The sequence below is a fragment of the Balaenoptera borealis genome (assembly GCF_965194805.1).
Source record: "Balaenoptera borealis genome assembly, chromosome: 1".
Taxonomy (NCBI): Eukaryota; Metazoa; Chordata; class Mammalia; order Artiodactyla; family Balaenopteridae; genus Balaenoptera; species Balaenoptera borealis.
Window position 1 is genome coordinate 54,566,193 of NC_138860.1, and position 23,373 is coordinate 54,589,565.

General features: G+C 41.6%; 1 protein-coding gene across 8 annotated transcripts in view; it reads right to left on the reverse strand.

Moving 5' to 3' along the window:
* The window catches only part of PAPPA2 (pappalysin 2), a 432,894-nt gene that overhangs the window by 321,709 nt on the left and 87,812 nt on the right, over nt 1-23,373 (reverse strand). For 4 of the 8 annotated variants that reach the window (XM_082355824.1, XM_082355817.1, XM_082355823.1 and 1 more), the window contains exons 2-5: nt 16,327-18,191; nt 15,330-15,569; nt 2,242-8,204; nt 1,231-1,318 (exon numbers count right to left, since the gene is read on the reverse strand). The gene's annotated coding sequence lies outside the window, so the exon portion shown is untranslated. The remainder of the gene's footprint in view (nt 1-1,230; nt 1,319-2,241; nt 8,205-15,329; nt 15,570-16,326; nt 18,192-23,373) is intronic. The other 4 variants (XM_082355818.1, XM_082355820.1, XM_082355819.1 and 1 more) reach the window with 4 other exon arrangements.

Genomic DNA, 23,373 nt, shown 5'->3' on the forward strand with positions numbered 1-23,373 from the left:
AGTAACATAGCTGGGACTAAAATCCAGGCCTGTCTGATCCCATTCTCGTGACTGCTATAGATGCTGTTTCTCTGGCCCTAATTACACCCTCTCCCTCTGGCCTGGTGCTCTACTCCACTCTCCGTCTCCCCTTAACATGCTTTGCTCTCAGAAGAAACCCCAACACTAGCCCCTGGCTCTCTCATGTGCCTTTAGGCCACCGTGCTCCTTTCCCCAAGTTATGTGCATGTTATTCCTCAGTTCTCAGCAGAATTAGCTTAATTGTGAGGAAGAGCAATTCCTGAAGAATAGTAGATTAAGTCAGATGGAAGATTTCTAATTTAGCTCTTATGAAAATGAAATCTGGAGGTCAGCAAAATAGCATAGTATGGGCTCCCCAGTCATCAAGAATTGAGTTCCTTCTCTCCTGTTGCTCCACGATATCAACATGTTCTTCTGCCTCATAGTCCAACATGGCTACTTGAGTTCCAGGGATTACATCTACATTCCAGCCAGCAGTGTGGAGGAAAGGGGAAGAGGGCATGCTCCTTTCTTGCAACATTTTTTTCTCATATTTTATTCTTTGACCCTTAACCTCTTTATCGCTTCATTCTCCCTGTTTTTCTCCACCCTGTGGCAAGCTGGTCCATTCCTCTCCACTCTCCACTTTTTATCACAACCTTCTACAATCTCCCTCTGAGCTTGAGAATGGAAACAGGAGTTATGAGGAATGTGGTAAAGAGCAATTCTGGATGCTTTTGCACCCCAACAAGCAAGACATTTAGCAATTTGCAAAGGATTTCATTGTAATTTCTAGCAGGACTCCCAGAGTAAATCATTTCCGTTCCAACTGTTTGTTAACCCTCCCTCTTCTCTTTCATTCTTCTTTCTAAATCCCCCTAAAGCCACATCTCTTCATGTGTGCAGTTGACTCACGTGCAACAAAGCTTCAGGAGTCTCAGTCTGGGATGGCTACCCATAAGAAAGCAGCTCTGAGTCTGAGAGCACTTTCGGCTCCCAGAGATTAGCTCCAGTGTGACGGCTGCTTCTCTCGGGCACACACCTGCTATAAACTCAGGTTCAGTTAAGCCACAGCACATGTTGAAATAGGCTTTCCTTAGTTAACAGTCCTAAGTAAAATAACCTCCTTCTAATTGTTAATCCATTCTACCTGATGAAGTCATCAAATATCTTCAAAAGTGTTCCTTATTTTATTATTTTTCTCTTATCTAAAGGCAACCTGATACTTACAGCAGGTTCTTACGCTGTTCTCAGCAGCCAGAATGGTTCTTCCAGTCTGGGCAGGGTTGAGCCACCATCTTGCTGAGGCTTTGGGAAGCTATGAATCATGGAGATTGAGAGGGAAGTCAGGATTGTAAGAGAAGTGAGTGATTAGGCTGGGTCCAGAGAACACCCAGAAATAAGAAATCAACCTAGACCCTAATGTTAGAAGCCAGGCAAAATAGGCAGGGAGCTAATGGCAATTAAATATGCTGGGGCAGCAGGGCGGAAAGGCAAGGAGGTGCCAGAGCTCAAATTGGCAATTCATCTCTCCTCTGCTGCTCGGTTCTCTAAGCCAACGCTGTCCCATAGAAATGTAACACAAATCCTAGGTGTAATTTAAAATTTCCTTGAAGCCACATTTCTTTTTACAAAGTAAAAAGAAAAAGGTGAGATAAATTATAATATGTAACCAAAAATATTCAAAATATTGTCATTTCAACATGTAAATTAATTATTTTAAAAAATGATCTGTGAGACTTTTTACATTTTTTTTTAATATACTAAATCTTCAAAATATGGTATGTATTTTACACTTATGGCAAGTCTCTGGACCACATTCAAAAGCTCACATTCAAAAAGCTCAATAGCCACACATGGCCAGTGACTGCTGCGTTGGACAGCACAGGTCTAGACCTACTCTGCTCAGAGCCGGGTCCAGGAACCAGCATCAGCACCACTTGGGAGGTTGTGAGAACTGCTGAATCTCAGGCAGTTCCACTGACTCAGAACCTGCATTTTAACCAGATCTTCAGGTGACAGGCACATTTGAGTTTAAGAAATGCTGCCACAGACAAAAGCAGAAGTCCTTTGGAAGAACATGTTTTGTGACAAATGTTTAGCATCGCTACAGAAGTGGCAGGGAGGGTGTGCAAAATGTCCTTACTCCTCTGGCAGGTTGCTCAGAGAAAAATAAACTATCACTACAGTTGAATGACAAATAGTTCCAAATGGAGTGGTTTAAAGAAACAAAAGACTGACCTCATTATCTCTTCAGCAGCTGAAGGCCTTTTAGTGGTCCGGTACCCTGGACTCAGCCTTAGTAAAATGGCTTAAGATGATGGTGACTGTGACCTAGCTCCTTGCCAACGCAGAACCTATGGATAGAATATTTCAAGCAGAATCACCACCTGCCCCAACATAACTCCCCAGAAGCCTGCCAAGGTGGCTAAAATCTTTACCATTTGACTTACACCTTAGGGTTGAGATGTTATTTTCAGAAAGCCCTAGGCAACATAACATCCCTAGGAAGGGATGCCCCATATAGGTTCACTTACACCAGATGGAGAATTTGTTTGTAGCACACATGCAGGAGGGAAGGAGCAGAAAGGCAATGCTTTGACAGGAATAGGAAAAGGTTTGAGGCGTGAAGCAAGTAATGAATGACCCCAAGGGAGGACGACGGGCATGTAAAGAAGCAGTAACGCGGAGGGACTTCCCTGGCAGCCCAGTGCTTAAGACTCCGCGCTCTCAGTGCAGGAGGCATGTGTTCGATCCCTGCTCGGGGAACTAAGATCCCGCATGCTGCACGGTGCAGCCAAAAAAATAAATAAATAAAAATACTTAATAAAAAGAAAAGCAGTAGTGAGGAATCAAATGCAAATCTCGCAAATCTGAGTTTGCCTCATTGTGAATCACCTATATTATTGCCATAAACAAATCTGTGTTAATCCCACTAGTTCAGAGGACACTGGGGTGAGCAGGGAAGCTTCTAGTCTGTCAGGTGTAGCCCCCACCCCAACCAGGGGGTGGTGTTCAATACATGTGTGTGGAATCAATTGATTATGCTGATGCTGGGCACCAGAGATGGAGACAAAAACAGAGGCCGAGGGGGATACGGGGAGCGTGGAGCTGAAGGAGTCAGGCAAGGCCACAGAGAAAACATGACGTGGATGTCTGGGTCACCTGCACGCGTGGCAGCAGCCAGAATTACGCTCCCGCTGCGTCTGGAGTATGAGGGTGATGCTGTGTTGACCCACGGCCAGGTGGGCACAGGAAGCTGGGTTGCCCTTCAGGCCCTTGGCCATCATTAAAGGTGAGTGCCCAGGAAGGGTCTGAACGTAAGACTTCCCCTAGCACACATTTGTCACCAGTGGCCAGGAGGAGAATCAAACAAACACCACCGAGAGTAAATCAGTCACTGTTTGAGCAGGTGCCCTTTTCCGACTGAAATTGCGTGTGTTATTTTTAATATCTCTTGTCCATCTGCTCTGGTTATTTCCTCTGACCCAAACTGGAAGGCTCCGTCGCGTTACCTGAACAGAGATTTGATCATGCAGTCACCTTTGCCGAGCTGCAGGGACGTGCTTGGCTTGTCTGATACACAAACCCCAGGAAGTATAAATAGAAATGTTGCTTTTATTTGTAGACCTAATGTTTATGGGGAAGCTGACTCAGAGGCATAAAAGCTTACCTCTTCCAATTCACTGAACTTTGGGCCCATAATTCTTGCAGTTCAGAAAATCAAATAGAGGTCAGCAATTTATGCCTAAGGTACCGGAGGTGGAGAGCCAGAGCAGGGCTATTAAACTCGGCAAATGTGCTTATGTGTTTTCAGTTTTCTTATGTTGTTTTTGCCGGGGTCTTCCACAACTAAATTTCTGCTGCTTTATGGACTGAAAAACCTCAGAGTGAGAGACAGCTTCTCCTTAGCATTTCTGCCAAAATGTCAGGGCCGGTCCTGAGCCCAGGCAGTCCTTACCCAGGAGGGAGCCCAGTTCCCAAGATATAGATGTGCTACCATTAGCATCAACTTCAATCCATGCCCAAATGCACAAAAGGGCCAGCTCGTGTTCATTATGCATCCCATAAGATACCAAAGACTACTTACTTGATTTTATATTTGAAGACTTTTTTAACTGACTTGTGTACTTTCCACGCTTCAGTTGGAAAGAAGGTCCTGAGAATTAGTGTACAGAGAAACACTGACACCTAGAACCCTTAATCAAAGTCAGATATTAGTTGTTTGTTAAACAACTAATCCTTGTAAGAAGCTCCCGGAAATTCTAGAAAGGACAGCTGCTCAGTTACTCTCCCTTATGATGGTAGGACAGTAGCCAGTGTGCTTGAGACAATTAACTGAAAATCTAGATTCCTTGGGAAAACTTGAAAAGGGCAAATAACACTTCAAGAAATATTACCACTGCTATATCCCCAGCACCTAAAATAGGTTCTCAATAAATATTGATTGACTCTCTGACTATAATTACATCTGTCTTTATACCATGCTTACAAACATTCTAAACATCCTAACACCCAGACAGAGCCTTTTTCAGATTTCATCCTTTTTCAGAAAGTGAGGCATCTGGCAGCCCTGGCCTTTGACACCATACACTGAAAACCAATGATGGTGAACATTGAACATCCCATGGGGTCAAGTTGGACTAACTGACATCAACAGTAATGCAGAGCTACTGGAAGCAGGCAGGATCCTAGTTGGATCTGGTCTGCCTGCCTGCTGCTAGGAACCATGTTGGTGTGAATACTCCTGTTTACATCGAAAGAGCTTCATATTTGCTTGGCAAATAATTCAATACAAATTAGAACATTCAGTTCTAGTTTGGCCTGGGAGCCTCAGGTAGACAGAGCTAAAACTTTGATCGTCTTTTATGAACTACCAAAGTAGCCTAAGATATTGGGCCTAAGGAGACTTTTATGTGGTCATAGAATTGATTCTCCCAGTTGGAAGCAAGAAGTAGACATGCATGAAAGTGGAGAGAAAAAGAAAAGGAAAAAAAAATGTGCAAACTTCCTTAGCCCTATAAAATTTTGGATTCCAGTTGTTAGACCCTGTTTTTCATACCAATCCAATCCCAATATGTGAGAGGACACCATGAAATATAGACCTCTAATATAGAATCATGCACTTCCCCAACTCTTACAGTTTATGAATAAAGAAATTAAGATCCAGAGACTTGCCCAAGACCACTAAGCTATTTGGTGAAAGTCTGAGTCTCAGCCTCTTTCTACCTACCACATGACAATTTAATGGGAAAAGGGAGAGTCTCCACAGCTCTCTTAAGATGTAGATGAGTCCTAAGCTTCACAGATTTCATAACTCCTGACTTTAGACAGAGTTCAACACCTGAGAAAAGAGTGAGGTTTTTATTTCTCTTAATTAGAATTGTGATTCCTAGGCCTGGCCGCCTCACTTCACTGGGGGCTTCTTGTCTCCCAGGTCTTCGGGCAGCAGCAGGGACTACTGGTCCACATTCTAAGAGCAGGGAGCTCACTGGCCTCTGAGTAGGGCTGAATTGTGAGCCTTATCTTCTTCATGCAGCCCATGCTACATGCCCACTTGCAAACATGAAAGAGCGAAGTTTCCAGAATGTGTGTGAAGTGATATTGTTGAGATTTTTAGCCAGTTCTGTGCATCAAGCATTGGAATCTCTCCAGCCCATTGGTATTACTTCTCCTGGCACTAAAGAGGGGATTAGAGAAGAAAAACTCTAAAGAAATATGGCACAGATGGCAAAAATCAGGGGAAAAAAAAAGAAAGAAAACTTGGCCTCAAGAGAAAGTTAAGTAGCAACATGGATGCAAACATGCCGATAAAAAAGGCAAGTGGCCATCTTGCAGGGTTAAAAAAAAGTCTGGTGATGGATCACCAGGCCGGCAAATGTTCCACGGTATTGAAAACAGAGCTAGCCACAAAATCATTTTTTCTCCAGGTTTTTGTTTGGGTTGGAGAATGCAACATCAAGGGCACATTTGGAGGAGATGTGTGTGGTGAGGGAAGGCAGAGCACTAGCTCTTGCAGCAGTTCTCTTGGGCTGATAGCTGTGCCCCTTCCCTCTTCCTCCCCCCATTACCCTCCCCTCACCCCAGGATAGAAGAAAATGCCGTACAACTTTATGTAACTGACATCCCCAGCACTCTGAAGTACGGACCTCGATGAATTCAGCAGCCAGGAGGTCAGATCCAGCACATTCTCTGATTGACTGCTTTCCCTGGTTAACTGCAGGCTGGAAGCTGAGCCTTGAAGTGGACTTCTACCCACGGGGAGCTGTGTCCTGACACTTGGATAAAGGTCAAAAAGATCAGCCTCTGGCTCCTTCTGAGACTTTCAGGGACACTCTTAGAATGAAATGGGCTGCTGGCCTTACTCTTTCACTTCTGTGTCTATTATCTGTTTTTTCCCACCCGATTTTCCTCAAACATGTTCCATCAAATTAGCTTTTGTCCCAATTCCAAGTCACACTCTAGGGAAAATCTAAAGATTTCCTTTCTCCTTTAATCCTCTGCACTGCATTTCATCAAGTATTTACAGGGTGCCTACTATGTGTAGATTGCTGTGCTAGGTTATCTCAGAGATTATTTAAAAACAAAAACAAAAAAACAGCATAGCCTGTGTCCTGCCCTCAAGGAATCCTCTAGTAAGCAGAATGAGTTATTATGGCACGAAATCAATGCAGGGCATATTTAAATCAGGATATCAGAATGGAAGGATCAAGGAAGTCTTCATGGGAATTTGAAGGGTGGCAGGATCTTGATAAGGGAGGTTGGAGAAAAGAGCATTCCATGGAGTAGGCACAGCAAAAGACACGTAGAGGTGGGAAAGCATGGAGAGCCCTGCTTGGCTGAAGCATGGGGTACATGGAAGACATCATGTGCTGTACTCCTGAAAAGGTAGGTTAGAGCTAAAGCCAGCAGTCTTGAAAGTAAGACTGAGAAATTTGGACTGGAAGGAAGGGATGTAGATGCTGGAGGCTAAATAAAATCAATCCAGTGAAACAAAGAAAAAGAGAGTTGTGAATGAGAGCATGTCCAAAAGTCTACTTGAATGAACAAATTGCTGTTTTCCTTTTCATTCAGTGTTTAGGGCCACTGTGCCTCCTAAGGTACTGTAGAATGGAAAGAAAACCAACATTGGGGCCAGATAGAGCTCTATTCAAGCAGTAATTCTACCATTATTTAGCTCTGGGCCTTTGGGCAAGTCTTGTGTAACTGATATGAATTCTCTCACCTCCTAAGATATAAGAAACATCACATTGCCCTCTTTTTCGAAGTCAAATTAAATCTGTCTCTGGATCTTCACTAGCAAGCAAGAAATGTATTCTCTGTCATGTTGGGAGTGGAGGAAGGTCAGGGGATGAGGTGCCCCTCGTAGGAATGTTCATGAATCTCAGAAGACTGGTGCATTCAGAGAACAGGGGGAAGGGCCTCTATTCTTTAGTCCATCTCAGCAAACTGAATTAACATCTGAGCCTTCAGGGTCCATTTGAATGTGGAAGGCTCCATTTCCCCCACGCCATGCTTAACAGGATGATCTCCCCCTACAGATCCTCAAGCATGGCGGTAGTGACCAACTGTCCTGGTTTACCCAGGACTGAAGGGGTCTCCAGGATGCAAGGCTTTCAGTTTTAAAACCAGGAAAGTCCAGGGCAAATTAGGATGAATTGGCCACCCTGCCTGGCACTCTATGTCCAAACCAAAGGCATTCACTTGTTCTCCCCCCACCCTGCCCCCATCAGAGGCTCTGGTCTACCCAGAGCTCTATCAGGGATCAGGATAGGGCCACCAGCCCTGAAAGAACTTACTACTACCTTCCCATCTATGTCTCAAAGCCAGTTATACTTCTTTAAATCAAAGTACTAACCTGGGTAAGGGATTTCTTCTGAATAACTGGCAACTTCCTCTTTTTTTTTTTTTTTCCGACGCTGAACCAAAAAGCCATCAAACAACTCCAGAGGCAAAGTTGTCCGGAAGTCTGAACATACAGGCTTGACCATTCTACCTGCAGGTGAGAGGAGGAAGGCTTGAGGACAAAAGCAAAGGAACAAATTACCCTTTTAATCCTCTGAGATGAGTCAGTCATTAAGCCAAATACGTGTCCTGTAGAAACACAGCACATACAACACACCAGGCACTGTGGTAGGTGCTCCGTGTACAGTGGGGAAAAGACGGCAGCCCTCTCCTCATCAAACTTACATTCTATCACTATCCTGAAACAAGAAAGAAGCAGGAAAAAGTGTCTCAAAAAATTATTCAGCTGCAAGTGACCTAGAAGAGCCTCCTGGAGCCATCATAGGGTCAGATGTAATAATGCTCGTAGAACCCTATAGCCATGGGGGTACCTCCGACTTTCTGGACTTGCTATTTGAAGCTACAAACTGTTCCTCTTTGACACTTCCTTCAGTTTCTGCCAAACTCTTGCTACATTTCTGAAGAGTCTTTAGATTTACTGGGCTCCATTACCAGATTCATTTACATATGTCATCTCATGTTATTCCCATTTCACAGGGGAAGACTCTCTGGCTTAAAAAGCAATTAGTTTAGGTTACACAATTAGACCAAGAGAATTTGAACCCATTTCTTCCAGCTCCAAGCCTGTGCTTTTCCTTATGTCACATTGCCCTCCTGGCAGCTCCTTTGAGAGACCTCTTTCCTTTGCCCACTGCTCTGGGGCTCTCAGGTCAGAGATTGGTGTTACAGCTGCAGAGGCTGTGGGTCAAAGGCAGGGCAGCTAGCTGTATTGGTCAGGGGAGGCTCACGGCTATAAAAAATCATCCGAAAACCTTACTGTCTTAACGCAGTAAGAGTTATTTCTCCCCACAGGACTGTCTGATAAGGATCCACCCAATTATTCAAGGATTTTTCTGAATCTTCTAGGGCTTTTTTCATCTGCTGCATTCAGCCTGCCAATGGGAAAAGAGAAAAGGCCCAAAGGATAATACTGAGGCTTCTTGATGGGCTAAGTTTGGAAGTGGGGTAATCAGTTTTGCCCATATTCTATTGGCCAGAACTCAGTCACATGGTCACATCTAACTACAAGGGATGCTGGGAAATGTAGTGTAGGGGTGCATCCATGAGGAAAAGGCAATGGGGTTTACTGAACACAGAGCAGTCTTTGCTAGAGTGGGCAACAGCATTTGAAGAGCAGCAATGTTCTGGGGATGATCAACTCTTGAAACACTCCATCCACAAAATGGAGGACTCCAGAGACTGTTTTCTTTGCAGGGATGGTGCAAGGACTAGAGGAATGCATACAGAGCTCCAGAGCCAGTATAAACCCTTAGTCAACAGGCATGGAGGAGAAGCAGAGGGTATGAAGAGACAGACATGACCCTGAGTCCCCTCACCAGCTTTAGGTCACTGGGCACGTTTATAATCTCTGTGAGCATGGAACTCCATCTCTAAAGTATGGGTCCTTGTAGCTAATCTATACTTGTGAGAATGAGAGGGAAGTTTATTTAAAATAAGAACTGCCTCAAAATCCCAAGATAAAGGGGTACCAATTTGCATTCAGAGAAAGAGGTAGTGAACACGCAGTAAATACATTGTTGGTGGAAGACCAGAGAAGCACTAGGTGAATGCCTGCGTTAAGAAGTATAATTTTCAGAGAGAATAGTAGTTCCCTCCCAAAAGCTACCTGGGTAGACTCTAAATGGGCCTCTACTACTTGATCTACTTCTGGGTAATTGCCAATAGCTAGGATTTTAGAAGTTTTGATCTTATTTTAAAGAATAAGGCAGTAGTTCTCAAATCTGGTTGAGTATCAGAATCACCTGAGGAAGTTTTCAAAAATACAGAAGTAAGGCTCAAAAATTTGAACTGTTTAAAGTTTCCCAGATAATTCTGAAGTAGCCAGATTGGCACTGTTCCACTAATCTCATTAAGAACCACTACCCTAATTTATTAAAAGAAATCCTAAACATCTTTTGATATACCCATTTATCTACCTTATAACCTGTTAAATAAAGCAGAATGCCACTCTAAAGTAGTATACCTTTCAGAGTGTTGAACAACACGAGCAAATGCACCATAATGTGAGTATAGACACTTTAAACTTGACAGACAAATGCTTGAATGAAGACATGGGGTGGGTCAGAAAGCAGAAGAGTTTTATTAGATTGAGTGATTGATTCATTCACTCATTCAACCAATCACTTGACAAATTATTATTGAGCCATTTGCCAGGTACTGTTCTAGGCTCTAAGAATATAAAAATAAATAAGAAATAGTTCCTATATTTCCAGAAGATGGGGAAAGAAAAGCTACAACTAAGCTTGCTTCTTGAAAGTACCCACCACAACGCTTCTGAAATTTGAAGCCTGTAACATTTTATTAAGAGCCTATGCAGCTCTATAAGAAGAGACCATACTTCTGCTCTCTTAATCACACTTTACTGGAGGTAACTTGTTTACTACATGGTGAATAGTCTCATTATTCATTGCAAAGAAGATAATACCACATAAAAGCCTACCTCCTCCAGGAAGCTATTCCTCAAAAATAATAGTTTTCTATAATATATGTTGTATGTATTTCAGGTCGCTACCCTATCCTTGTGTATTTATTTTAATAATATCTCCCCTCCTTTATAGTGTCAACTTGTTATAATGCTATTTTCTTTGAAATATTTTCAAGGAAAAAAAATCCATTCAAGTGTGCTAGCCTTTGAGCTCTCTTTCCCATGACCTGAGTACCAGCTCATGAGAGCTATCATGACAGCCTGACGCCTGCACTCTTGGCCACTGAGTGTTATTGCACCATACTGCAAACACTCCCCACCAGAAAGGGTGCTACCAGTGCTACCCTGAGCTGAGTGTGTTCTGCAGAGGGTGTGGCTTATCCATCATATCCTCTATCTCTGCCATTTGTTTTATGGGGTGTTTTTGGTTTTGTTTTTGTTTTGCCACTTGGCTTGTGGGATCTTAGTTCCCCAACCAGGGATTTAACCCGGGCCATAGCTGTGAAAGTGCCAAGTCATAACTGCTAGACTGCCAGGGAATTCCCCCGTTTGTTTTATGTTTATAGACCAACAGTTTTGACCCATGATAACTGAGAAAATGTCTGCAAGTGATAGTACTAGAAAGAAAAACATGAAGAGTAACATGATGGATGTTAAAAGGTAGTTTTGTAAGAGCTTGAAAATTCTTCAGGGAAATGGTCATGGATGAGAAAAAGGAGGGTAAAAGTCAGCAGGCAAGAGACTGATGGGAGTCCTTAGACGTACTGAGGGGCCTAAACCATCACTGTTACCTCAGAGGACTGCCAGATGATTGTATGAATGGGGCCGAAGGAACACAGCAGGTCACAACTTCAGAGAATTTGGAGGGGAGAGAGAGCCATTGGTCAATGTACAAAAGAGGGAATGTAATTCCACAGGGACTGTGCCATAAATAACCCTTATGACTCTGATTCAGTTAGAGCTCCCTTTTCCAAGAGGACATCAACACTGCCAAACTGGGTAGGTATGGTTCTTTTATTTCTCTTACCGAATCGTAAGCTCTTTCAATAAGAGATTCCATGACTCAGTTATATTTGACCTCCTTAGGAGTCTACTATAGAGTCATGCCAAAATTTTTTTAAATGAATGAATGGATTTCTAAATGAAACAGACCACTCACCATCTCTGACATGTCACTGTCATGAGTAATAGGGTCTCTAATAGGCTGATAACAAAAATCCCCGCATAAATTGGGGTTCTCTGGTTTATGCCTATTCATTATTGTGAAATCTCTAGACCTCACTTTCACTCCCATCAAAGTCTCCCCAAAACTGAATATGGCACCCACCCAGAGAGTAGATTCAGAAAGTCTTCCCTTCTCACTTAGGCAATGTAGAAGAGTTTATACAAAGAAAGCAACACCTTAAAGGGAGCCTAATGGGGCATTATCTCCACCCTCTAAAAGGAAGGAAGGAGAGGCAAGGCAGTGAGTTGGGTATAGCCCAGGTTTATTACATTTGATTTTCCTTTCACTCAACACTCGAGAGAGAGAGAGAGACCAACACTGGCTGCCTTTGCAGGAAACTGCAGTGATTTTAGTAGGGTAGAAAGTGGAAGAGTGAAATGTTATTACTATAACAACTGACATCATAATTGCTCCTCAGAGGACAACCGTCTCTACTGAGTAAATACCTTGATAAGCGGCTTAGGTTGGAGGGTGAGTCACTGAGCATAATAAATAGATTGATAGATATTCTATATGAGAAGATGAGAGAAATTTGTTTTGCTGCTGAAAGATGGAAGGGAGAGAGGAACCATGACATAGAATGAGGTTCAGACAGTACTTGGAGTGATATTGCTTGTGAAAGTTCTCCAGTGGTGGGGCAAAGACATTTTTAAGAATGAGGACGGTCTCAGGTTCAATTTGAAGTTTATATTGCTATACTTTAAAATCCTCCTCTTATATCACCAAATTCCTTATTAAAATCTACTAATCACAAAAAAATTGCTTTTTTGTGTAGAAATTGTGATAATTAAGAGAAGATTTAATGTTTAGGTTGATATTTTGTGACTTGAATTTCATGTTTAGGTTGATATTATGTGAAACAGAAACAGCATAAAAGGGACAGTGAGATGACCCATAAAAGAAGCAAGAGTTTACAGCCAGGGCTAATGAGGAGACAATAATTTCCCTAGAAGTTCATAGTAATCCTGTGGAGCATTTTGGTCTTTCACAGATGTGGAATTGGAACTTCAATCCAATCTTATGCACATCTCAAAGAAAAAGAAGGGCCCAGCTAACATCAAGGCTACAGGCTGATAACAAAAATCTGTGTATAATGGCATTCTGTGGTTCATGCCTTTGCAGAATCTATAGATCTCACTTTCACTCCCAACAAAATCTCCCCAAATCTTTCTAGATGTTCCTCAGATGCACTGCCCATGTATGCCAGAATAAGACTATCTGCCACCATTTGGTGATCTTCACTTTTCCTCCTTCCCTGCTTGCCTCATGGGAGTGCCTTCCTGCTGCCCGCACTACCTCTGACCACAGGTGTTGCTTCCAGTGGCTGTCCCCTTCTCTCTTGACCAAAAGTGCTTTCCAGTTAAGTCATTCTTTCTAAAGTGTGGAGATTCCACATGTTTTAGTTATCTATGACTGTGTAACAAACCACCCCAAAACTTAGTGGCTTAAAACAACGACTTATTATTTCTCATGATCCTGTGGATTGACTGAGCATCTTTTCTGCTTCATGTGGTGTCAGGTGGAGCACTAGGATGCTGGAAGATCAAAAATGGCCTCATTCACAATGGCTGGCAGTTAGTGCTGGCTGTGTAGGCTGGGAGCTCGGTTAGGGCTGGAGGCTGGAGGATTTGATTTCCCTCCAGCAGGTCTTACCCTGTAGTTTCTTGGGCTTCCTCACAACATGGTGGATGAGTTCCAAGAAAAGTGAAAGGAAAAGCTGTAGATCACTTAAGGCCTGATCTCAAAATTTATATAACCTCACCCCTGCAACATTCTATTGGTAAAATCTAAAGGGAGGGAAAATACATTCCACTTCTTGATGGGAAAAATAGTGGGGGGAAAAGAAAAGAAATAACGAAAAATTGCAGTCATCTTTAATCTACTACACCACGCTACTCTGCCATACACACACACACACACACACACACACACACACACACACACACACACACAACACACACACACTACTGCTGTACAGTACTTCCTTACGTTGAATCTCAGAGCATACCTCTACTTCCAACCTCTTGCAGACAGTCTATATGAGAAATACTCACCTATTTCTATTGCCAGCACCCTAAGCCTTAGACACCAGAACAGGAGAGTCTGGTAGCAGGACCAATCTACTGAATCGATCTTTCCCTGCCAAGCAGTCTCCTTCTGCCTGAACTCCCTTACTTTTCAGTCAACCACACTTCCTCTTTTGACCAGGCCATTTATCACAGGGATTGTGCATCCTTTTGAAGCTTTTATTTCATTGGCTTACTCAAAAAAGCATGAGCTCACCTTAATCAGACATATGCATGTGCCATCTTCGATAAGGGGCTAACTATGAAAAGTCTCTGCTACTTATCCAGTATTGGCACAGAGATGACATGGCACTTCAAAGTGTTCATGATAGTCATATATCACTGAAAGTTCCCCAAATCTAACTCAGCACAGCAATTCAGCTCTCTGAAAGCGTGCCTGAACCGCCTGAACCTGAACTACTTTAAAAAGACTCCCAGTGAGCCAAGTTCCCGAACTTAACTGAATTGGTGCAGTTCCAGAATTTTTTGGTGGTTCTGGGAAGCTAAGAGGGTGAAAAACCACAGATATCTCCACCCCCCAAACAAATCCCCAGTATGGTACAGTCTCTGATCAGCCTTGTGTCTGGATCCAAGGCAAGAAAAAAATCCTAGGGGGGAAAAATGTAGAAGAGAGAATTGGACAAGGAGGAAGAAGAGGAGCATAACATTTCTAATTCCCATCTTGTCACCAGCCTAGAAGAAGTCTAAAGCTGCTAACACTGCAAAAGAATGACTTTCCTCCTGTCCCCTCATCAGGCAACTAAGATTCTGACCTGACCAACTGCTAAAACCTTGCCCCAAGGACAGTTACCAATTAAGCAAATTAAGCCAGAGATAAGGTACAGTCTTCCCCGAGTCCACACTTCTGGATTCAAACTGCCCTGCTCCACCCTCGCCTTACACAAGAAATGCAGTCAAGAAGAAGAGCACTTGATAACAGCCAAAGGGACGATGAGTTTCTTCCCATTGTAGCTTCTAGCCAACTACTGACTTTCAGCTTCACTGTCTTGTTATGATTATTAAAAAGGAAAAGGTGCCATCAGCAAGTGCAGGGAGTTTGTGATAAATTACTGTCTTGACTTATATTGATTAATTGCAATTCATTATCCAGACAGGTAATGGGCATTCATGTTGTTTCCACTTCCTGGAGATGATCAGTAGCCAAATCTTCTAAACAGTGAAATGGCAAAGCAGTAACAACTCAGGACAGTGAATAGTGGGTTGCTGAATGCTCTGTTTCATTAGTTTTTCCTATCAACATCTCATGGAGAAGCAAATTTCTAATTCAGATGAAACTGGATCTTCATCTGAAAGCAGGAACAGCAAAATAAGTTTTTTTCTAATGAGAAAAATAGTGGAAAAAAGCACACAGTGTTGCATACTGTGCACCCTTGCTGCTGCTATTAGGTCTGAAGGTCATGTCCTTTCCCCTCCCTGTCCCCCTCTCTCCCTCCACCCTTCTCTTTGTCCATCCAACTCATTCTCAGACTCTATCTTCTCCAAGAGCCACTCTGACCCCACAAATGAGGCCAGCACTGTTCTTCTGCACCCCTTTGTTCCCTGTGCACACCCCCACTACTGCACTTACTCCAATCTGTTAAAGTTACTTGGTCACGTGTCTCTCCAGAAGAGTAGGCTGAAAAAGAGCAGCATTTATGTCTTATTCTCCTTTGCATCATTAGGTCCTAATCCTCTCTCTTGCACATCAAAAGGATTGAATCCGGGATTTCCCTGGTGGCGCGGTGGTTAAGAATCCGCCTTCCAATGCAGGGGAGTCCAGCGAGCCACAACTAAGGAGCCCACCAGCCGCAACTAAGACCCAGAGCAACTAAAATAAATAAATAAAATATATATTAAAAAAGAAAAGGATTGAATCCACCTTGAACTGAGCTGAATGGACATTTATCATACTGCGGTGTGACTTTTAGTATCCTCTACCTTCTCCTCAATGTTACCAACTAAGTTATATTATTATGTTTCATAGTCTTGAGGCTAAATTAAGTGAATCTCAAAGAAGTTTTGAGCCTTCCTGATCCCTGCTCTCTAGAATAATGTGTGTGAACATATAGCAGAAATACTTTCCTATTACTTTCTTGACTTACTCTTTGAGTTGCTTTTCCAATAAGACATATCCTTTGCTAAGCCATTCACATTCTCTCCTGAGTTCCTATTGTGCTAAAGCCAGATGTTCGTGAGTTGTATGTCCATTCTGGGAATGCTGTCCCACTGACTGATAGGACAAACTTATGAATCTCCCTCACCACCCCTGTACATACATACTCCCACACACGTAGGTACATGTACAGGAGTGTGCCCATTTGCAGATGGTTTCTGAATTTATCCTTGAAAAGCCCACATAAAGCTTTTCAGAATCATAAGGACTCTTGGGAATTCCCTGGCTGTCCAGTGGTTTGGTCTTCAAGCTTCCACTGCAGGGGGCATGGGTTTGTTGCTGGTCGGGGAACTAAGATCCCACATGTCATGCAGCACAGCCAAGAAACCCCAAAATATTAAGTACTCTTGATTGGATTTCAAATACATAGTATTTGTTTAAATTGTGCTCAAAAGAATTATTTTCTGCTTACCTTCCTTTCAAAGTCACCAATGCTGAACTTCAAGACCTGAATGTTCTCAGGTATATTCTGATGAGTTTCTTTTTTTTTTTTTTGCCTGTCAAGCTTTTCAAAATCAAGGGTAACTCCACAAAGGCACTGCACTCTTCTGTTGGCATTCCAGTAGACTGGGATAGATCATACAGATTCTCTGCATTTGTGTTGAACAATTATGGCCCTGTAGATGGATATTCTCAGATTATATAAAGGGTGCATACTATGTGGTACTCTTAGTTTCTTCAAATGTGTTCTTATTTAAAGTTAGGAAGGCAGCAACAAGTCTTAGAAAACCTGCAGACTGGTAGTCAGGAGAGGCCTCATGTTTTATAGAAGGAAGTGGTACATGAATAGGTAAATACGTAAGTAGGGAGATAGGTAAGGAGGTGGGTACTTAAGTAGGTAAGTTGGTAGGGAAGTAAATAAACAGGATTTCTCTACTAACTAGCACTCTGAGATTGGGAAAGTCATCCCTCCCCTCTGGGCCTCAGTTTCTAGTTCTCTAAAATTAAGGCAGTTGGACTACTTGGTCACCAAGCTCTGTTCGAGTCTTTTGAGTCTATGAAGTCATCTGTGACCAGCTTTCCTTCATCCCACTTTCCCATTCTCACTGCTGGTGTGTTTCCATATTCCCTACCATTCTCTTCCATGGATCTTCTCAAGGTGACTCTAGATCTGCTGAGACCTGCTTTCTTACATTTAAGTTCTTTATTGCCCTGGCATTCTAACACTTCTCAGTTCACGGCCCTTCCCCCATGGTGGCCGGTCACCCTTCAATATTTAAATGCTCTCTTCATGTTAACAAGAAGCAAAGAAATGCCCCTGATTTCCTTTTTTCCTGTAGCGAATGGTTCTGAAGTGACCTGAAAAGTTAATGTAACTTCCTCAAATGCCTCACTCATTGACCTACAGAGAAGTTGAGCCGCTGGCTCACCCTGGCTGCAGTCATCTGTTTTTAATTGCATCAGTCCCCATATCAGCCACAGGCTTCAGTTTCACAGCCTGGGATGAGCCATTTAGGGAGACCGCCTTCCCGCCTTCCCTGCCTTCCCCAAACACCTCCAGCCTGCAAGGAGCTGTCATAGATATCACCTCACGTTGATAGTTTTCCTTTTAATATTTATAAACAGGAAAGTATTTTTCTCTCCCCCACTTGAAATGTATATATTCATTCATTAAAAGGCATTGACATGGCTGAGGTAATGGCCTGTCGACAGATTTACAGCAAGAACCATCTCACTGCCTGCAGGCCTGTGCATTTTAATATAATTAAAAGGCTTCTGTTTGGAATCTTAGCTAATTAATATTCATGCTTTCCTCCTTCCACCCGCCATTCCCAATTTGCCATCTTTTAGGAGATTGATCATGGCCCAATTAATCCCACCACCAGTCAAAGCAAGACAGGCGGGGAAGAAAGGGGGAAATGCCATTGCAGTGTTGGCTTCCTAATGAGAAAAGAGCATTTTAAATAATGGAAATCTTCTCCCGGTTTATAAGGAAAGTTGTGGAAGGATCTCTATGACTATGGGAATTGGTAGGAGTGGAACTGTTGACCAGGGACTGTGGATTAATTCCTCACACTGAAGTGAGTTCAATTTATTAATCTTTAAGACTCTTCACAAGTTTCGTTCATGCCAGAAATCACAGAGCAGGAAATTGGAGAAGCAGGTAATATATTTTTAAATTTTTAAAAAATAATATAAAAGTGAAAATGGCAGCAACAGGTATTTCTCACTGTTCAGTAGCTGAGAAAACCATCCACAAGTGAAAGTGTGGTCACTTACTTTTCCTTGTCTCTGCCATCCTTTAACACCAAGGCTTAAAAATGGGCATTGCTTTGCCTGAAAAAAACAAAAACAAAAAACACCCTGGTAAGTGATGAGGATAAGGGTATTCGTAATTAAACTATCCTCAGATATGTGAAAGCTTGTCACAATGGAGCAAATTAAGCTTTCTCTCTACTTGACTTGAAAAGATAAAAATGGAAATCTTGGCAGCATTTGTGATGAGACACCCAACAGCCACAGACCTGAGCTTGAGGGAGCTCTAAAGTAAGAGAAGGAATAGTCTCTGCCTTCCCCACACAGTTGCTCTTCCAATCCTCAGTGTCTCGAGAACATGTTGTCCAGTGATGAGAGCAAAAGCCATAAAAGAGAGTTGACAAGAAGAGCACCTCACATTCAGGTTAGCTGACATTGGCCAGGTTACTTCACCACTTTGAGTCCCATCCACAAAATGGGAAATACCTCCATCAGACAATTGTTGTGAGAATTAAATGAGAAAAAGCCTTCAAAGTGCCTAGCACAATGGACAGTGAATACTAATTCCAGTTGAATAGCCACAGCAAGCAGACTATGGAACAAAGTGTAGAAGCTACTCCATGTCATAGAGAAGAACATTTTTCCAGAAAGAAGAAAGAAAGGGTGGAGAGGCCTTGGCCACAAAATACATAACAAGTACAAAAAAGCCAAAAAGGAGTTGATCACATCTTTAAGCCTGTCTCGCCCAGTGCACTGGGTATTAATAATGGAACAAAGAGGGGTTACAGAAACAAGATAAAAATAAACCAGAAGCACTGGGGTTACACAACAGGTACACGTAGTCTGTCCTGTTGATGAGTCACTGGTCTGAGAAATCTGTTTAGGTTCAGCAGGAAGTCCATGAACAGGCTGCAGCTTAATTGTCCTTCCACCGTGTCTGCTCCCATTGTGAGCTTGGGGCTCTTTATTTCTTAAAAGTCTGAGCAATCACATCCTCCTGGATGAGATCATGTAGGGATGTATTGCTGATCCATCCAACTGGAATGCCCTTTTACAGTTTCCAGCTATCAAACTCCCACTCTCACTTCAGGGCAGCACAAGTGTCCCTTCCTCTGCGAAGTCAGCCCCATTAACCTGGCCAGAACTAATCATTCCTTACTTTGGATCCCCAAAGAATACTTCTGCTCTATTCACATTTACAAGTCTCTCTCCCTCAATGATAATGGTGGTGATATTTCTTAACAGTTATTGAAGTCTTTCTAAGTACCAAGTACTGTGCTCAATGTTTTATGGACACTAGCTCAGTTAATCCTAGGAGGTATATATTTTTATTCTCCCCATTTTGTTGACGATGAAACTAAAGTTTAGCGAATATCATGAGTATCTTGCTTGTCACACGGCTGGTGAAACAAGATTAGGACAAAGGCAGTTGAATTCCAGAGTGCCCCCCCCCCCATTCTGATTCAATATTGTCTCTTCAACAAGGCTTAGTACACACTGAGAGCTCAAGAATGATTTGTACACTTAATAAGGATCATTGGATGGTTGGAGGCATAGACCTGACCAGTGGGGCCAGTCTGGAATAGGCAAACCCAACTGCAGATATGCATCGGAGGGAGAGGCTCTCCACAGCCCATCATCCTTGTCACCATATTCCCACGGAGCCTTCTTTTTGGTCCTAGTCATACCAAGATTGTATACAAAGCCAAAAATTTCCTTGAAACAGATTCAACCCATGAAGAAGGCTGTGGAGAAACAAATTTACACCTCTTTTTTTAAGTTTTATGTTTTGTCAAAATGTTATTGTTGGTGATGAGCATAGGTTGCAGTGAAGCAGGGGTTGAGTCCAGATGATTGGAAGCTGAACGGATTTCTCTATGGGGTTTTGATTTGTTATGCCAAACCCACATGGTAAAGGGAAAGACTCCAGAGGCTGACGTGGGTTAAGGTCTGGGCAATTGAGGCATATCCTGCAGTCTCTCTAACACAGTCATCCATAAAACTTTGGTGATAAACATTGTCCACCCACTCATGTTGAGAGCACGAGTGTGAGAGCCCTTAGTGTGAGGGTGTGGTGATCTTTGGAAAAAGTTGCATGGTCATGCTTTCATCATGGTGAGTTATCTTTAAACCAAGCTCTAGGAAGATGCTTGAAATGCATTCTCTTCCTCCTCCTCAGCTGCCAGCAAAACAATGGGAACTGCTATATCACAGAGGATGCAGTTTCCAAATGAGCAGGGAGTAATTGTGAGGCTTCTATAATTCTTTCAGGGAAGAACTGTTGAGAGGCAGAAGAGATCATAGAATTTAGCTCTCTCATTTTACAGATGAGGAAGTTGAGGCCAAAGCCAGAGAGATTGTGGCATGAGGGTATGGCCAACAGGACCAAGATAACATGACTGGTTCACAGAGAGCTGAGATGGGAACCCAGATCTTCCAACTTCTGTTGATATCACGCTGTGATTTCTCTTCTCAGAACTTAAAGTTGTATTTCTGATTTTGATAACTGTTTTGTTAAGTGAGAAGTGGAGAGGGAGAACCAGTGGAGGCAAGAGAGAAGAGGTAGATCTTCCCTTTAAAACAGCTGAACAACAAAGAAAGTGTATTGTTGCTGGTAGTTAAAAAGAGAGAGAGAGAAGGTGGGGAGAGAAAGAAAGAAAGAGAGAAAGGAAGGAAGAAAGGAAGAAAGTAAATGAAAATTTTCATATGAAAATTTTTTAAAATATAAGCAAATAACAAGAGTTTATCCAACAAGCTATAGAATATAGGTGAGAAAAATGAATAGGCCATAATCACTCACAGTTTTTAGAAAAACCAGTTCATCCCTAAATTTTGAAATTGTCACAATTCATCAGCATCCTGCAAAACATCTGGTGAGACTGGTGCTCAAACTGATACCCAGAAGCATGGTTCTTATGAACCAGTGCTACATTTTTTATGTTGCTTTTGTTTATTTGAACAGAGGCTGAAATGTCAAAAGTCCATTATACTTTATAAACGTTTTTAAAATTTTTTTGATCAAGTTTATTGAAGAATAATTCTGTAAACTAAAATGCCCATTTTAAGTACTTAGGTCAATGAGTTCTGACACATGTATTCATATATATGTCAATCAGTGTAATCAGTACTATAATAAAAATATGGAATATTTCCATCACCCTAAAAAGCTCCATCATGTTCCCTTGTAGTCAATTCCCCTACCCCTTGTTCCAAACAACCCATGACCAACTTTCTATTCCTTTAGATTAGTGTTATCTGTTATTGAACTTCTTACAAATGGAATGACAGCATAGGTACCCTTTTGTGTCTGGCTTCTTTCACTTAGCATAATTCTTTTGAGATTCATCCATGTTGTTGCACATATTAGTGGTAGTTCTTTCGTTTTTATTGCTGAGTGATGTTCCAGTGCATGGACATATCACAATTTGCCACACAATGATGGCTATTTGGGTTATTCCCAGTTCAGGCTGTTATGATTTAAGTTGCTATGAACTGGAACATATTCATGTAGCAGTCCTCAAGTGGACAAGTTTTCATGTGTCTTGAAATTGGATTACTGAGTCATATGACAAGTATATGTTAAACTTTATAACAAACTTCCAAACTGTTTTCAAAGTTGGTTGTATGATTTTCACATTCCCACCAACAGTGTATGAAATCTCCAGTTGCTCCACATTCTCACCAACATTTAATGTGGTAATTTTTTAAAAATGGTATCCTAGAAGAGATGTAGTGGTAAATCACTGTGGTCTTACTTTTCTTGATGAGTAATAATACTGAACATATTTTAAGTGCTTATTGGCCATTTATATATTTTCTTTTGTGCAGTGATAATAAAATATTTTGACACTTTTTATTCTTATTATCAAGTTGTAAATGTTCTTTATATATGCTTGATACCTGTCCTTTGTTTGACATAGATATTGTAGGTATTGTCTCCCAATCTGTGGCTTGAATTTTAATTTTCTTAACTTTTAAAGAAAAATTTTAATTTTGATAATGTGTAATTCATAATTTCTTTTTTATGCTTTATGCCTTATATGTCAAAATATCTTTATCTCAAGGTTGCAAAGATCTTTCTCCCATATTTTTCTCTAGAAGTTATATATTTTTAGTCTTTATGTTAAGTTCTATGACCCATTTCAAGTAAATTAATGTTTATGAAATAAAGTAATGGTAAATGCTGATTTTTCCCATATGAATATTCATTAGTTCCAGCACCATTTGTTTAAAAGACTATACTTTCCCATTGAATTTCCTTGATTCCTTTGTCCAAATCAATTGGCCATGTATGTAGGGGTCTATAAGTAGACTCTATTTTGTTTCATGAACTGTCCTTACATGAATACCACATTGTCTTGAATACTGTAGCTCTGTGGAAATGCTTGAAATCACATATTGTAAATCTTCATACTTCGTTTTACTTTATCAAAATTGTTTTGGCTATTCTAGGCCTTTTACATTTCCATATAAATCTTAGAATAAGTATATCAATTTATACAGAAGAGCCTCTGGAATTATAACTGGTATTGCATTGAATCTGTAGATGAACTTAAGGAACATTTGACTTACAATATTTAGTCTTTTGATTCGCATGAGCATGATATACTTCTCCATTTATTTAATTTCTCCACTTAATGCTTTGTAGTTTTTATTGTACAAGTATTGAAAATATTTTGGTAAATGACCCCTCAGTATTTTATAATTTCATGTTTTTGTTGCTGTGCTAGTGGTAGTGCATTTTGATTTCACTTTTCCAATTGTTTGTAACTGTATGTAGAAACACAGCGGATTTTTGTAGATTGATCTTGTATCCTGTGATCTTGATCTTGTATCCTGTGATCTTGCTAAATTTACTTGTCAGTTCTAATACCCTTTTTTTTTTTAAGATTACTTAGGGCTTTCTATTATACCATCATATTAATTTGCTAGGGCTGTCATAACAAAATACCAAAGAATGGGTGACTTAACAGAAATTTATTTCTCACAGTTCTGGGGCCTGGAAGTCCAAGATCAAGGTGTCAGCAGACTTGGTTTCTTCTGAGGACTCTTTCATTGGCTTGCAGATGGCACCTTTTTGCTCTGTCTTCACATGGTCTTTCCCCTGTGCATGTTTCTGGTGTCTGTGTGTCCAAATTTCCTTTTCTTATAACTACACCAGTCAGATTGGATTAGGGGTTATCTTAATGGCCGAATTTTAACTTAATTACCCCTTAAAGGTCTATCTCCAAGCATAGTCACATTCTGAGGTACTGGGGTTGAG